Source organism: Melanaphis sacchari, unplaced genomic scaffold (genome assembly GCF_002803265.2).
Source record: "Melanaphis sacchari strain LSU unplaced genomic scaffold, SCAv2.0 Contig25_pilon_pilon, whole genome shotgun sequence".
Lineage (NCBI taxonomy): Eukaryota > Metazoa > Arthropoda > Insecta > Hemiptera > Aphididae > Melanaphis > Melanaphis sacchari.
In genome coordinates, this window is record NW_020271133.1 from 472,683 (window position 1) to 492,310 (window position 19,628).

The following is a 19,628-nucleotide window of genomic DNA, read 5'->3' on the forward strand; positions in this document are numbered from 1 at the left end:
ACGGCCTCGCGCAAAATGCCATGACTGTCAATCACGACGTTCTATCGGTTCCATCGGCTCCATCGCTACATTTCACGCAATTGTACACCCACCACTCACACGAGGTACGATATGTTATACGTAAGCGTACACGATTAACAATTATATTTTTAAACACATTCGCGCCACGTTCAACTGTCAACATTTCGATTATTATTTTACTGCTGCGCTCGATTAAAAAATTATTATTTATTATTGCTATAGTGTCGTGAAATACACTATACTGCGCGGCCGCCCGCAAACAGCACTTGAATAATTGATTTGTTTCACTTTGACGAAAAAAAGTATACGTTTTTTATTTTTCTCCCGCGCCGTACGGCGGAAAGGGTGACGCAACCCTTTTGAACTTCGACGTCGTGTTTTCACTTTTGGGGTTTCAAAAAACCTTTTTTGGCCGACTAAAACCCCAAAGCATTGTATCGCACGTATATATACGTTCACATTATTATGTATAAATATAATTTAGGGGCATCGCAGCGCATGCGGTTATGTCGTAAAGAGCGTCACGCGTGCAAGGAAACCATTTATTACAAATTGTTCACAAACAAGCACGCGCGCCAACGACAGTCACCGCCTCCGTATTCTCTCACTCGCCCACTCCCTCGGGGTTTTGTTTTTTACTTATTTAATTCTGCCCGCGCGCGCGGCTTACCTACCTCTACATAATATTATAATAATATAATTTATACCTGGACGATTTTCCACGGATCGCGCGTACAATATAAATCATATCATTATTATATTATTACCATCTGATTTACCTAATCAATCTTGTTCCCGACGCACTGCACGTGCATCCTTGCCTCCCTCATCGTTCCCAAATAAAAAGTATGACGACGATAAGCACGGGTACGATTAGAAGTAATTTTTTCGTTTTGTGGAGAGGGAAGTGACGAAGGTGCAGATCCTTAAGAACAAATTTGTAAAAAAGTGAAATACTTCTCGAATCTCTTGACGTGGTCTCTGCGCCATTCTCTTCTCTCCACCTACCTGTAGACTGAATTTTTCTTAGTTAACGAATGTGGTGGTCATATAGACTGTTGCGCTGTGGCGATAACGTGTTTCTAGAGTCAATATTATAAAGGAATATTGTAATCATTATGAATGAGTCAATAATAAACAAATATATAGGTGTATAGTTTTTGTTCAGATCCCTAGCATTAAAAATGTTTATGGGTATATTGTAACACATTTTGTTGCCATTTACTTATAAATATCATACATTTATACACGCACAATACTTTTCGGTTTCATCCAAATTTTTATTCATTATTAAAATGAGACAAAGCAGTAAGTTCGATACTCATACGAGCGAACTCAAATATACAATTCATAATTAGCAGCCATTTCCCGATATATATATATATATAGGTATCAATGTTTAAGTGTCATTTCATGTATATATTAATAGTTATTCTAGGTTTATAAAGAAAAACTTGCATTATTTATTGGTAAAAAAAAAAAAATCTTGCACAAGAGTTCTCAAGACTTCCCAGCTACGGAAAACTTATCCGTAAAAATAAAAATCTTTCACTAGATAATTAACATCGTAAATGACATTCTCCTGACTGCGACATCACAGTAATTAAATTTCGGATATACAATCATGAAACGTATTAGACAATACATTTATATCTATGCGTTAAAAGTCAACAAGAGAAGATATCCAAAAACAAAAACGAAATCGATAACACGAAAACAATGTATGAAAATGCCAATTAATAATGAACACAATAACGGACTAAACTAACGTTCTGCACTATCTTCAGCTTTCAGAGTTGAATTTACCACTTGTTGATGTGGCCTTATTAGTATATTATTATTATTATTTATATGTATATATATATTATATACCATTGACTATAATTTTATTTATTATATACCCAAAGTGCATTTTTTTTTCATTGTCATAACACTACAAAGAGTTTTGAATATTTTATCGGGCACAATACCATACTAAATGTTTTAACTCGGGGGCGAACAAACACGCGTTGTATATTATTATACTGAGTATATAATGTTGTATTATTATTTAATCGTATTATAAATTCATATCATTAAATAATTTATCGGCTTTAAAGCGCGAACAATAATAAAACGGTAATACGAACAATAAATCGTATCGATGACATTATAACAGCAATAATATAATATCTCTTTTCTTGATCGTGTAAAATATCATGAGTATACAAGTTGTAAATTTATTTGACTTTTTTATTTCGTCTGCTGGCATTTATATATTTTAAGATAGTACTAACATAATAATTATTATAAGTATATGATGTATCCATTCACGCGTGACATTCATGAATTGTACCTATAAAGTTTACACGCCTTCCGATTACAACATATTACATGTACCTACGTATAAAATATATTATTTAAAATAAATGAGTGTATATATGATACTCAAGGTAAGATTGGCAAGTTTATGTAAGAAGTATATTTGATTCTCAGGACAAGTTTGAAAAGACAAATTAAATGAGTATGAGCGGTATAGAAAAAACTACTGTGTATCAGTAATGATACACAAAGCGAAATGGGTATGGCCAATAAAAATGGTAGGGCAGTTAACCTGTTAATCACGAACATATTATTATCGAAAAAGATTTTTCTCGTTATTTGTTGGATTTACTATATATAAACAATTCAATAAGTTTTGTATTTATTAAATATTCTCTCTATTCACAGAATTAATAAAAGTTTCGTTTACTAATTACAATAGTAAAAAAAAAAAAATCAAGTAAACTGCAGACATTTGGAGTTGAAATATTCTCACAAAACGTTTCGGTGTGTATGTACGCGCGATATATAAATGTGTGTGTGTGTGTGTGTTCAAACACTCAGTTTTAATTAAAAATATATTGCACAAAACATTGCTTTGAATTGCCGACGAATAAAATATTATTTTAAGTATATTGGCGTGAAGTTAATTAAAACATTTTTTCATAACTTTTTATTCAAAGTATTAATATTTTTCTCCGACTTATGAACAATGCCTTGGCAGTAGAAACAATATTGTTTAATTCGTTAGTACTTAAAGTAATTGTTATAATATTAAAAATAATTTCACGCTTCTCCAAAAAATCTATATGAAGCAATAAAAATACATTATACTTTACGTAGAAAATAATAATCTTTTAGGTAAAAGAAAAAAAAAAGACAGATTAGTAGTCTCAATGTTGGTTTAATGTAATCCTTAAATTATTAATGTGGATCGATTGCTAAAACAATAAAAATAAAAATAAATAAATAATAGTAATTAAAAAAAAATTTAATATTATATCCTTTCCCGTATGTATGCCAAAAGATGGCTGTTAATATTTGTGTACTCGAGTTTGTTTGTGTCGATGATGGTAAACCGACTGTTGTGTCTTATTTTAACAATAAAAAATTATTTAGACAGAGTCGAAAAGTATCGATTGTGCATACATTTTGTTGGCCAATATCATAGTGTTTATTAACGAATGATATTCATTCACAATATGATGAAACAAACGTTTCGACTTGAACGACGGACAAACACGTTTATTGCACTCAGGGTCGTGCAGTGACGATACAACGATCATCCAATTCGTTATTGTGCAATATTCTAATAACGTTTACGATCAGTGTTAATTACTGCTAACAATTTTTGTTCGAAATGTTCAATCGTGAAGCTTTAATTTCGGAGTATCCCTGGCCATTAGTCCAGGTAAAATAACGCGAATTTCAATCAAGTTTGTATTATACGCAGTCGCTGCAGGCGTGTAATATATTATTAAGCACGAAGAAGTTATTGATCTTTCAAATACTTTACGGCCAGACATAAAACGACTTAAAAGTGTTCCCAAAGAAAGCCGTATTGTTATTATATTTATAAAATATTATGAACCGTGAAGTATTACTCAAGACCATGGTATATTTTCGTTTTATAATTTTATATGTAATGTTTAAACTTTGATTTTATGGTGTTTAAAAATTGAAACTTTTGGTTTTCTATAATATGGGCGCGTACAAGTCATGTCGATACGCCTTGCCAAAGCAGTGATTAAATGTCAACTATTCGTATGAATAGTTTTTATTTTTTTGTTTTAAAAAAAAATATCGTGCAACAGTATGGATTTGGTTTTAAATCGATGCCGTCGAATTCGGTGGGGTGTTTTGGAACGTTTTCACGAACTGCGCCTGGAAAACGTACATTTATACCCCGCGTCCTAAGCCTCTCCTGTGGCACCTATAGCTCGGAGACTTGCGCACGCTTTTGTCGCATATAAGTCGAACAAAACCCTATAAACGCTTCTGGAAATCACTCTACTCTCCTCCCAGGATTCGAGGTGCGACATTTGTAGTGCCGCGCAGTACATCAACGCCGCGACGGTCGTAGGGGACCCGCGGGCATAATGCAAAAATAATTAACGACGTACGCGTATGATATTATAATAAGTACGACGGAACCGCGGTTGTGGTATATTATAATATACGGTGCACGCGCACGCCAACCAACGTTGGTCCGATACGCATACGTCGAGACACTTCTAATTAGTGGTTTTCGGCGGTAAGGATTGCGCGCGTGGCGCATCAAAAAACGCGCGACGATTGTTATGTTCGTGCACGCGCGTGCGATGTGGTTTTGCACCGTATACACCACATAATATAATACATGCGATAAAATAATAATAATTATATGTATACGAGTGTGGTATATAACGATAATATTCACCAACACCACCGCCCCCGCCGCGGTCGCTTCCCCCTTTATTTTTTTCGTTGACCGCTGTCGCCGTTTTTGTCGACCCGCCCCCGTGTCCGCCACAGAAACAGAAACAGCAGCAGCAGCCGTTGAAGAGCGCCCGCGTGCAGTGTCTACGCCAGACCGAGTGCGCGATTTCTAGTGGCTTCTTAACAACCACCTCCACCACCGCCGCCGCCGCCGCCGCCGCCAAAACCCCATCACTCGCGAACACTCATGTCAAACTATACCGGTCTATAGTCGTTCCGTTTCTCTATGATATGTGTATATATATATATTTACTTACTTCCGAACTTGTACTATACACCGTGTATGTATTATATACAAAATAATAACACTGTAGAGCGGTCGCGTTGTTTATCTCGACGGTTACAGTACATATATGTATATATATGTGTGTGTGTGTTCACGCACAAGCACATAATATAATATCGTGAACACTAAAAAGAGAGCGGTCTGCGCAAACGCATATACTCAGGATTAAAAAAAAAAAAATAATAATAATAATAATAAAAAAGGAAGAGTGTGTGAGAGAGAAAGAGGGACTCGACCGATGCTCTGTGAGTACGCGTTACTCTGTAGCTCGCGCAAGAGCTTTATTCGCGTTTGTTCGACGTCCAACTTTCCCCTTATCAACCCATACACCCACAGACACACATACGTATATAGTATTATACCACCCGTATGTACCGATTGTATGTTCCTCGCCACCAGGCGTCGTTCCTTCTTGTGTGCAAACCCTTCGACGGCGAGCGGGTATGTACCTGCAGTATACTATATATATATATATAAATGTTTATGTATACTTTTTCAGACCTTTCATATACGGCTTCCTATACAATATGTATACATACATACGTTGGTACATCACGCAAAGGTTTCGGAGAACTAACCCGACGTACACGGTGCGCTCATTATAATATATGTTTATGTATAATATTATACACGAGTATACGCTGCAGAGTGCAGCGCCGAACGAGGAAAAATAAATAAGCTAAGACTTTTCTTTTTGTGCGTCCGATGAACGTTTTTCCGAATATTGTTTCGAGGGCGTGACGTAAAATGTTTTCGCGTCGAGTGGTTTATTCAGGTAGATATATATTATAAATACGATAGCGAAAAAAAACCCATTTTTTATTTTATTTTATTTTTTTTTTTTATTATTATTATTACAAATGTCTTTTTAAGTACTGTCGTTTTTAAATTGAAAAGTTTTCTCGGGTTTTCCGATGGAAAAGTATTTGTATTATGCAATTGATTGTCCAAAATGCTCGGCGCGGAAAAAGTTTCGGGCGGATTTTAATGAACTTTTTATTTTCTCAAAAAACGAAATGCCTAACCTTATTGGATGGCGCCAAATGAAAATTGAATGTCACGCTGATACACAGGTCTACGTGATCCCTGTGAATCCGGAATAATAATTATATATTTATATATATATTTAAGCTTCGCGAGCATGTTTTTTTTCGCGATGTATTCACAGCTAAAATAATTCGATAATAATAAAGAAAATATAACTTGCTGTCGTGTTTCATCACATGATTATAGTCACCTATATAATCGATACTGACGATCATGATCGTATTATTTAACTCATGAGCTATGTTATTAATTAATATTCGTAACGGGCATTTGTAAATTTTAGTTGATATTACAGATAACGAAAAATTGGACATAAATCGTAAATTTTATTTAATATTTAGTATGACATAGGAATTCGATAAGATTTTACGACCTTGATTTAATTCTCAGGAGTCGGGATAACGTAATTTTTGAATACTTGATATAGAAACTTATAAATCAGTTAAGTTTGAGATAAAAGTTAGATTTAACTTGGGTATTTTAAAGTTTAATTATGAAACTAATAGTTATTAGTAGTAAATGAGAAAAAAAAATCAATTTAAAATTTTGATTTATTCACTAAGGAATTCGCCAGATAATCTTCTAGCTTACCAATATAAATTAATCACATTACCATGTCGATAAGTGAAAATTTTAATAATAACATCCACCGGTTAAATTGACTTTGCTACCGAATAATATTTCAAAATCGAAACGTATCTTATACTGTAAAACGTATGTTCCGACACAAAAATAAAAATTAGCACTCGTCATAGCTCCACCCAAAACGTAAGACGGGACGAAATTTATTCGCGTGACGGAAAAGCACCTCCGTTGGAATTTGGCTGTGATGACGGGGTGCAGAAGTTTTCCGGGAGAAAAGACAGCTAGACCTCGGGACTCGCGGTGACTATACAATATTGTGACCATCAAAAGCGACCGTTGATTTTACGCATATCATCTCTCGGCCGTAAGCGATTGAGCATCATCGGCTATTTGGATACGTGGCGACGACGCAATATGTGTCCGACGACCGGTCGACGTCGGAGAACAAAAATCGAATTCACTCTATTATAATTCTTTATAAATGTACTGTAACGCTAGCCGTGCAGTAGCCGGTTTACTGACCGAACAACGATCGCGGTCTTGTGTTGCGAACCCATCACTCGTCGTCGCTGTGCCCGGATAAACCGCGAATAGACGGTGGCGAAAATCAACCGTACGCGGTGTTCCCGCGGTAGTCCCCCGCGTGCGCGTCTTTGCGGCTGGCCGACGAGACGGCGGGGCGGACGACAAGCGCCAGAGACATCGACGGCCGAGGAGGTGTTAGCGATTTCGGAAAAAAAAATAATAATAATAACAATGAAAAAATACGGCAGAGGAATCGTTTCGCGAGTCCGGAGATCGTAGTACGCGTAACTACGACACACAGCGCGTGCAATATGACGGGACGTGCGTGTCGCGCGATGTGTACAACGCACGCTTCTCACTCTCTCTCTCTCTCTCTCTCTCTCGGTCGCGAGGGATATTTTGAGGCGAGATAAACGCGCGCGATAACTCCCACAGCCGGATCCTGCGACCTCTCGCAATACTCGCCCCGTCCTTCTGCGCTCAACACCCCCTCCCGGCCGGCACTCGAAAACTTTATACCTGCGTGTATGGTGCGTGCGAGTGTGATTTATCAGCCGCACTCGTCGCAAGAGAGTCGCTTTTAAAAGCGCACGACGACAGTTATATACTCGCCAGCCGTTTAAGTGTTATATATATATATATATATATATATTATATGCGTGTGTGTATAGGCGGACTTGTACGTGTGTGTGTGTGTGTGTTCTGCTGCTGCAGACTCGATTGGAAAGAGGGCTGTTTGAAATTCCGATCTGAAGGGGTTCGATTTTGACGGGTGGATGACAAGAGAGCTGTGCGTAGGAAACGCAGCTCTCCTAACCACGCGCGCGTATTATATATATATATATATATGCTTTTATACCTATATACATACATATTTATACACCGCACCATCCTCTCACCGCCACCACCATGACTCATTGACAATATTATATACGCTTCCGACTTGTTTTTTTTTTCTTTTTCAACGAATCCTTTCTTCGCAAATCTCTCTCTCTCTCTCTCTCTCGCCCTCCAACGTTCTCAGCACGTCGCATACGCAGCACTCCATCTACCCCACCAACCTCCACACCGTCCGTCGTCCGGTCCGCGTGTATCGTACAGTCATTCTACTTCTGCAGGTTCGTTTCTCAACGAGGATTTTCGATAACCGCACCGGATTGTGTGCAGTGTGCACACGGTACGTATTCACATAAATAATATCATGTCGTCTTATGACGACATCGAACGCCGCGATGAAGTCGGTAACCGAGTTGCGCACGCATCGAATCGGTTGTTGACCGCGCACGTCAACGTACACAATGTACATGGATATCATATTATGTTATCTTGCTGTTGCTAGAGCATTTGTTCGGCACAGAAGAAGTCGTCACATCATATATGTCACGTACAGTCTCGGGATTCTCAGGTCAGTCGTTTTAAAGACGACGGCCGATTTCCATGTATTATGTACGTTACAAATATTATTTTTCTCCGCGCAAGATACAATATTTTTTCAGACGATATTAAATTTATAGACGCCTTGGTTTAAACGAATGAATATTATTTTTATAATCGATAATTGACTCTTGAGACGTTGTCGCTCATAATATTAGAACACGTGATGTCATCGAGACGTGCCTACTTCAACAACTACACATGGCGTATTACGATTACAAATAACTAATAAGTAAATATATATATATATATTAGTGTTGACCGTCGACACGCCCTAAAGTAGGTGCCATGTTAACTGTCTACGGACATGAAACGGAACTCGTTGGCTACAGGGTGTGTGCTTGGAAATCATAACTTATTGGATAATTATCGAAACGGAATAGATCTACAGACATAAATAGATGGTCAGCATGACCACTGCAGTTTTATGCGGGAAGAGTTCCTTATAGGTACAACTGTTAAATATGACCGACGGTCCGGTTTGGACCGGCATCGTATTTTGTGACTGACCGGCTCGTGTTGTAAGACATTTAGGTATATTGGTAGACTATAATTTAATGAATGAATAAAATATAGAGAAATCGTCATCGGTGTGCCATTCAATACTTACGTTTAGTACAAACCAGTGGCGGACCCAGGGGGGTTTGGGAGGTCAGCTGACCCACCGTTTTTTTTTCTCAGTAAAATGTGGCCTCTCAAAATGACAAACTACATAAATATGTACAATACTACGATAATCAAAAATAGAAATAATATAAACTAATAATATGGTGTTATAAGTAATTTATAAAATGTACACAGACTCAAGAACATTTCTTTGAAAATATAATTGTAAATGTATAAATATAAATATAATATATTATGAATATTATGATATATGATGTATAGAAATTAGAAAGATATGAAAAAAACCCATTCAATTTGAATTAATTAATAATATCAAAGTTTATAAGTCAGTTTTAAATTGTATTAAAAAATTAGTTATGACTTATGCTTTATCTCTTTTAGTTATAGTATTTACTATATTAATATATGTAATATAAATAAGGTAATGTACAGTTGATTGAACCTTCTACACAGTGGCCTCTCATAAGTGAGGCAGACCCACAGTACTAAAATCCTGGGTTCGCCACTGGTACAAACACATTGGGACGACTCCGATCGATTCTGTGCGCCAAATACGATAATATTATGTTGAAGTATGCGGCATTTATAAACATGAGCGATATACATTTTCTATAAACCGAATATAGGTCTAACACAAACGCGCACAAAGTTAGCGCACCCACTTCGATTCATATTATAATATCGAATCTTTGAAAGTTAATTGCAAGAATACGTATGCGAAGGAGATTGCGAAATTTGCAAATCAAAACCGCCCTACTTTCAATATAGGGTGAAATGATAGGGTGTCAGCGAGGGTGGCATGATTTCACTCAATAAAGTCCCATTTTGATGTACATAAGTCGAACTCTTTAGGAATACTACATCATGAACGTCTATCGACTTCGTCATCGCGATAACGGACTTATATTATCGGACTCGTTTATACGCAAAAATATATTTCAACCAATCAGACCGTACATCGATATTCACTTTGCAGGCCATAATATAGCTGATAAATAAAACAAGTGAAATCATTTTAAATCGTCGTTTTTTTTTTTCTATGATATTTTAAAATACTCGTACAACCCCTTGTACGGGGTATTTTAACATAATTGGCTACATTAGTCACATTGAGTCACATTGAATCGAATAAACAGAAGTGTACAGAAGTGTTATACAAATAATAATAATAATACAATCATTTACCGATTCACGACGCGTAAACAATTACCCATACACTTTAATAATAAAACTTTTTTTATTTATTTTATTCAATATCCAATCAAATACAATAAACAGGCAAAGAAAAGAAATGCACTTTACAATAATATTTTTCCTTTGAAGTGTTATCAAAAGAGCAGCAAAGAATTAAACAGGCACTTCTGTACACTACACGCAGCCTTTGCAAGTCACATTTATACGAGTTTATATAATAAATTTAAGTAGTTATTATAAGATTAAAAAAAAACCAATTATACTCATATAAATACTTAAGTAAATATAACGCTTTGGTGTACACACGAATAATATAGAATAAAATATGGATACGTGATGCTTCCACCAAATTAAAATTCCTAATACAGAAGCTAAAAAATGTGATATGTCTTTATATTGAAAACCAAACAATATAGGTTCGAAAAAAAATCAATCTATTTAATTTACTATATTCTGTGTTTGATTTATAATCATATTATAAAAATGTTACATCAAACTTTTTCAGTCCTTTTTAACACTCATTGAAAATCACTCGTTGAAAATCAAAAAAAAAAAAAAAAATCAAATCAATGATTGACATTTTAAAACCAATATAAATCCCTCATCACTATACTCGTCATTCAAAAAATCATTAAACCAAAATTTTGATCAGCATTTTTGACGTACTCGCTGTAATCATTGTAATTAATAACCAGTCTATATCGATATTCCATTTAATAATATACAAACCACTTTGTAATTTCTACTCTGTAAGTTGATCAATATAAGTTCTAGAAATCGTGAATATGAATTGTCAGCTGCAAAACAATAATACTATTCATACAGTACATGTAAGTACTGAAATGATGACGTCACCATTGAAGCCCAGTCAACGCATGTTGAAAAGTTTTTTTAATCTTGATAATGTGTCATTGGTAAGACAGAATGACGGTCGGTCGTTGTATACACGTCAAATGTATCATATCTATACCGTAATTATGTATAATATGTACACAATAACAGAAATCTGGTGGTTCACTATTCTAATATTGTATACTACAGAGTAATTTACCAAAAATACTTACTCCAATTTTGTTCCATAAATTCTTTATTCATTCAAATTTTATTTATACTTGAAAACTTAAGCATACTAGAGGACTAAATTTATAAAATTTAAATCGGTTACCTATATAATTTAGAAGTTTTCTGTGACAATTTAAACTTTTTTTTTTTGTAATAATCGCTCTTTTCCCTCGTAAATTATTAATACAATTTATTTTTAATAGCTTTAAAATTTTTAAATCGGATTTCCAACGAATAAAATATTCAAGGTTTTAAATATGTATAAAATGAATGATAACTCCAGTATTACAGATTTTGAGTAAATGGGGACTATAATGATTTTAAAATAATAATTATTAATATTTACTCCAACAATATTTTATTATTAATTACAATTTATCGGATATAAAAAATTCTAGATCTGATTTCAAGTATATTTAATAATTTAAAAAATTATTATTTTTAGTACATATTTAAATATATACAAATATTTTAATAACTCAAATATAGTTCGTTTAAGTTTTAATTTAAACATGAAAAAACTGTATACTTAACTTCCAAAAAAAAAAAAAAATGTTATTACTTTTGGAAAAATAGAAATTAAGAACCACTATAGACTATAAACATTCCTAAAATGGTATAAAAAAATCTAATTATTTGAAAATATACCTAGTCCTAATGTATAAATAAAGAATTTCAAAAACTGGGTTTCGATTAAATCTACTATAATAGGAAAACATTAAGGTAAGTATGTTTAGGGTGAATTACTTAGTGTTGAGCGGTTAAAGGTAATGCAAAAGTTTAAAATAATCATTATTAATTATTAATTGATTTTCACATATAGAAATATGTTTCAATATACATTTGAAAAAAAAAAACATACTCATTAAAGAAAAATTCAAGAACAGAACTTAAATATCTCAATTCAAAATCCATTTTTAGTTCCCTAGTAATCCTTGATACGATAACAAACGATGAATACTTTAGTGACAAAATGTTATTTCGTAAAATATTTGGTTTCACAGATTTCACAGATTGGCATGTGGATAATGATTTACTTCTGAAACAAATCCATTGAAATCAATTTATTACGATTCTTACTACAAAGATATATAGATAGAAACGATACTTGAAAGGTGACACACTCACAACCTGGATGGTAAATAACTTGACAAAGCTTTCAAATAATGAACGAAATTTGTCGCTGTGGTAACACTCACACTACTCTCCGATTCACCATAAACTTTACACATACAGATGAGGCTTATATTATTCTAATAGATTCATGAATAACATCTTGTCAGCTACAAAAGATGCATATCTTTAATCAAATAAATTATTTATTTCAGGATTCAAAAGTACAAAGCACTAGTCTTTAAAATCTCTAAACACCAAGCACAAAAAATGAAAAGGACAAATAGCTTTCAAAATCACATACGTTTTATGACATAATAAATATTGCTCATTTACTCTTATTGACTTGTTATCCTTTAATAATTAATAGAAAACTCCTGATTAAACTTATCTGGTTATTATCTCCTACGTATTGATAAAATATACAAGTAGAAAACGCTGAAGTAGCTACTTTTATATATTATATTATAAATGTAATATATATTTAATCATTTGGGCTTCTTTCTTTTAAGATTTTGTACAGTTATGTGTGACATCTTGAAATATCAATAATTACCAAAAATTCATGATAGTAACTACCTATAGCCCTCCAAAACATTAAGTCGAAAATTCCCATCATAATACACTTGGTAATAATTTTATTGTATTTTTGCAGAGTACAAATACAAAACAAATAACCCTCGCCGAGGTTCGCTAAATCAATCGCAAGTAAAAAGTAATTAAAAACCAAACCCTCCTGTTAAAAATCTTTGATGTAATAAAATATAATAGATTAAATATAAATAATCGCAACTCGAGTTTAAGAACAATAGTTATTATAATATAAAGAAATTTTAAAATAAAATAATTTTTATACATTATTATTATTCGAAATTGCTATCGTATATTATAATATATAATATATCAACGTTATTATTTAGCTGAGTATATATTATTAAAGTAACGACAAAAAACCATTTCGTTATATACGTACATTGCCGAATAATGTTAATGTAAGTAAATGTATTATTATTACTGTATTACACTTTTATAGGTACTATAGAATAATATTACATAACTCATAATGTTAAAACTATGCAATTGATGTGTTATAGATTATTTGTGTAAAAGTTTCTTTTAAAATACAACTTTTCAAGTGTCTGAATGCGTGTTTTAAATAGTATGTTTTATAATCATTCGTGACAATAAAATAAAATATATTTTTACTAACCTATAACGTTATTAAATTTTAGAATACATTTTATGCTAAAATAATTAATAATTAATAATAATAATAATAATAATAATAATAATAGTGTTTTAATAAATATACATAATTATTATAAATTAATTTGTAACTTTCTGCTTCGGTACGTCTTATCATGACCGTTCATGCCATAATTATATACAAATAACTAATAAAACTTTCTTTTAAATACATTATAATGTATTCTATAAGTATATACAGTAACTTCATTAACTGCATTAACTTATCTAAAGAGGAGAAATGAAGTTATCGATCGTTTTCTAGCATATTTTATAATGCACCATAAATTAACAACTTATTTTTTCTTAAATTTATCAATTTCTACGCAAAAAACCAAATTAAATTTATACATTAAATGTTAATATATTTTTCCATGGTAATAGTAATGGCGGGAGGAAAACCTTTATTTTTTTAATAAAGAAAAAACCAGTGAAATGTTGCCTCTGGGTGACAACATTTATAGAAGTACGAAAAATTATATTTTTCATGTACTGTGTTCCTGTCTAACAAATGACGACCATTAACTTATGTGACCATAAAGTAAGTTCAACTACTTTTTAAATAAAACAAATAAAATAATTATTGTGATATCAATAATATTATGTTTGACAATATTACTTGCTTAATGCTTAATAATAAAAATCGCTCTTCTCAGCCTCTAAAAATGTCTTTACCCACACTGCAATAATTAATAATTTTGACGTTTTAGTCACAAGTTCATTACAGTTATATAATATATTATATTTAACATTACTTTTTAAATGCCACAATGATGTGCGTTTAACTTATACTCACACGCGATAACCTAGATATTGTATAAGTCGTTGAAATTAACGTCGACGGGGTCGTTGATGTAAATATATTATAATATGCACTGCATTTACAATAATGACCTTTAATTGCTCATTCGGTGAGAGTACTCTCTTTCGGTATATATAGTAATAATAATAGTAGTAGTATTACGCGGTGGTTTATTCTTATAATATGCGGTACACTGCAATAGTGACGGTTTCAGACATTTTTTTTATCAGGAAACCAAAGCTCTGCAAAATTTTTTTCTGATGAGAGATGTATGTTTTGTTAATCATCTAGCTTATTATAAAGTATTATTGGTTAAAATGTTTGGGGTAGTTTATATGCTATTTTTATAAATAAAAAATCAAAATGAAATTTTATATTTTGTATGTTTTATAAATATGGTCTTTATTGAACTTAATACCTAAATATTAATATAATAAATTAATAAATTAAAATAATATCACAATAATATTATTCTTTTGCTATCATGAATGGAATATAATTTATCCACAACTGTATCCAAATTTAAATTCTTAGAAGTTTTTTTTTTTTAATAGCTAATATTGCAATAGATTATATAAATTTAAGTTTTTCGCTGGACATGATATGGTTTCGTATGATTTATGCAGTTTGAGGGACTTCACATTGAAAATTTTCCTGAACATCATTGGCATTACCACATATTACTGCTGCCTCATCACAAGTCTTTGCGACACAATAACTTATTTGTATCAATTACACAATCAGACAGTGTACTTAAAATAAAATATAATATAAATATTGAGATTGAATATTTATGTGGAATTTAAAGAAGAATACGGGAAAAATCCTATACATTTTTCATTAACAATATTCTCATGAAAATACTGTACAAGATAGAAAATTGTTCTGTTTTTGATCTATTTTTTGTTTCATCTTTTAGTGAACCCAATGTACGAATAGTTGATATATTATTAAAATATACTATTTTTATAGTATACGTGTTGAAACCAATAGTAAAGGTTAATAAACATTTTTTTATTCCAGGGCAAAAATGTTATCAGTTAGCGGAAATTTGACATTGAAGTAACTCAATATTAGAATTATAGGCCACATTTAAATTGAAAACATGTAATAGATAACTGTATAAATAGGACTAGTGTCTTCCTTTGCTTACTTCAGAAGGTAATTCAGTACTAGACAGGTTATCATCCCAAATTAGAAGACTTATTGCTTTTCGAGGACTTTGTTACAGCCACATAGCCGCGAGTACAATATACGTATCAATTTTCAATCCTATAGTAGAGTTTAAGTTTATAATAACTACTCTTTATTATATTATAGCAGATAAAAAGTTTTAATAATTATCATTATTAAAAAGTATAAGTGTTTTGTTTTTCACCTTCCCTTACAAGTCCGCATTGAACGTGCTACGTCGTTTAAACAACCATTATGGTAACTGATCTGAATGCCCGCATAACGATCATTAAAATCTGCTAAAATGGCGTAAAATACAAAAAAACATGAATATCAGGTGTAATTGTTTGATGTGGGTTAATCCAAATAATAAACAGGTAGAAGTAGAACATTTTAAAATACTTAAATACGATAAAAAAATCCAAATCCTTTAATCTTCTGCAAATAAACTGTCACCTATAGTGTACTGTATGATAAATAATTAATATAATACATTTAACATTGCTTAAGGCAGCAGAAAAAGCAAGTATATCGAAAGGCCAAAAATTGACCTTTTCCAAAAGTCAATCGTGTCCAATTATTTTACCACGTTCGATCATTAATCAATAGTTTGATACCACAGCCTACAAGATACACTGTAGGTACAATCCTGGGTAGCATACGTATTTACCTCATATCTTAAGAATATATAATAGCTTTTTAATTCAAACTTTCATGTTTTCTCAAGTCACTATACTTCGCAGTCATTAGACGTTAGACCGATATTAGAATGTGGACAATAATACAATTATACTCGTTTGAGACCCTCAAACTACTGATGATAGGTAGGTATATACATACCGAGACATATTCAACGGGAATTTTTATATCTTACGAGTTTCAAATTAAATTTACCCTACTTGTCTCACCACTATAATATGTTCTCCAAATGCTTAATTATCATCGTTAGTGGATCATTGACGTGCTCTCAACATTTCATTTCTCAAAATACTCATTCCTGGTTTCATTGATTCTTCTCCCTTCTTTCTCTCATTATTTTTTAAGTACCTAACCGCAGCACTTGTAATACTATTCCGTTTTCATACCTCTCCATTCCGCTAATTATTTAAAAAAACGAGACTTTAAGTCGTACCGTGAAACTTCCCAATGACGATTTCTCATTTCATTTAGATTGAATCTGTTACTTTGGTATATATTTTAATATAATAATAATTTTTATGTCAACCATATTGTATCGTATTTAACTGTCGAGCTCAAGCCTGTATTATATAATTAAATAAATAAATACATGATTAACTCCCATCATGGTCGGATGTCCACAAAATTGTAATGCCTCGATTTTTCTTTTAGAAATTATGATATAATATGTATACTCGTATTATAGTCCAGTTAGTCAATCTTCTGAAAAATGACTGATTCAAAAAAACAATAATGTACTCATTAAATATTAAATAACAACACTTTACTATACACGCATATATTATATAGTTTTTATTGTTGTTTGATTTATTTATTTTAACGTTATTAATCATAATTTATATAACCCATAATAGTATATAAATACTCACTGATCCACCTATACTTGTATCAAAGTTTATTTATATTTTTATTTGAGGGTAGTGATACATATTTATATTATATTGAGTGAACATTACCTATACGCTTAATATAAATATGTGATACTGTCTTTTTGCGACTGTGCGTTCAGTGAGTTATACACGGGACTCCTAACACAATGATATTACACAGCTAGTACCTATATTGTGTCATCAAGGAACCGCGATAACGGCTTCCCACAGGAGACTCTTTTCATTTTGGACGCTTCACGTCACCCCCCTCCAGTGGCGATAAGATCGCTTTGTTGGCCGGACGATTACCGGGTATCGTGCATAGGTATAATATAGTATGTTAATGTCATTTGCGCGTAATGAATACCTTATTTCGATCGAATGTTTAATCGCACGTCATCGATCGTTGGGGAGGAGAAAAAAAACTCGCGTGGACAAACAAAACAAAAAGCAAAATAAAAACCGCGACGAGCTTAATGTATATATTACTAGCGTACACACAATATTATTTTATAATAAATACAATACGACCTTTACAACGGTAAGTATACCGCCGTATACGTATAAACTGCACGGCGCGCGCGTTCGCGTGCATACACGTACACACCGTTCGTCCGCCGCGGCGTCGACGAACCACACCACCTCCCCCCCTCGTGGGGTACTCGAAAATCATGCTCTATCGCCTTTTGTTCCACCGAGCACAAATCGAAAAATCCCTTCCTCGGTGTTTTTTTTTCCCTCGGTCTCTTTTTGACCGACCGGAACGCAGCGTGTGTGTGTATATATATATATATATATATATATATATACAACGATACGTCCTATTAGTTAATAGAAAATCTGAAACCCACTCGACGTAGTTTACGTATATATTATGTGTGTGTGTGTGTGTACCAGCTATTATACGCGCGTTATATGATGGGGAGGAGGGCGGTGGTGTGGGGAGTGAAGAGAGTGTGGACTGTGAAGGGAAGGAACGAATATATCACCAAATATAGGGGAAGGGACCGATGGCAGTGAAGGCGACGACTTGGTCTTTACTCTCGGTGGGGGGTGGAGGGGAAATCGACCGGAAGGCCGGCGAGTGGAAACGACGCGAGGGAAACCCCAGCTGCGGCTCAAACAAATGAATCGTAACCGAAAAGGGGTTCTGCCGTATACGCGGCTCTCATATTATTATTATTACTATTTTATATATAGCCGGTGCCGACATTAATTAAACCAAACGAACATGCGAGGAATTTCGCGAGAATGATTCGGCGGTGCATCCCACAGCGAGATACGCCGACACTGTTTAATATACACGTATAATATAATATGAATGTGCGTATGTGTGTGAGTGTAGGTGCGCGCGACGCATCGTGTTTTAAATTTAAATTAAAAAAAAAAAAAAAAAACAGCTGCGTTGAGGAGGGTCTCGACGATGTAAAGGTCCGAGTGCAACCCGCCGTTGACTCTTGTGTCTTTAAGTCTTTATGTTTTCGACGATTAGATTTTATGCTTTCGCGTTAAATACGATACATATCGTTATTATAAATTATTTCCATTTAAATAGGTACCTATACCTATATACTTACTGTTGAACGGTTAAATCATTTTTTATGATTTAAACCTTGATTTTGAAACTCCAAACTTTCGTGGAAGATAGGAAAGATTTGCAACAAAGACATACGCCATTTTGCCAATCTCGTTATAAAATAATTTAAGATGATAATATTATTCGTTTAAAACATTTCGACACGTGACTATAACCGGAATTCGATAGTAAAATATATTAACTACACCGTGTTTTACAGGTAACCGTAATAACCGTATGCAATTATAGTTAATATTAGCAATATCATTCAAACTAAACTATTGGGACTGGAAAAGTTTAATAATTTCGTTAGCAAATACAGTATCAAAGAAAAATCTAAAAAAAAAAAGGAAATCGATCAAGAACTAAAAACAATAAATAATTATATTTAGACTAAAAAGTCTAGCTTTTGCATTACGATATTTTTGTGGACGTATAACTTTGGATCATGTTTAAAAATATTCTTGTTGACAAGAAATAATTCCGTTGTTGGCAGTGTTCACAATTATTCAGGTATCAGCTTTTCAAGATTGCAAGGTTTAAGTTATTACAAGCCTCGCAATAGCACCTTATGTTCTTATATTTACTGTA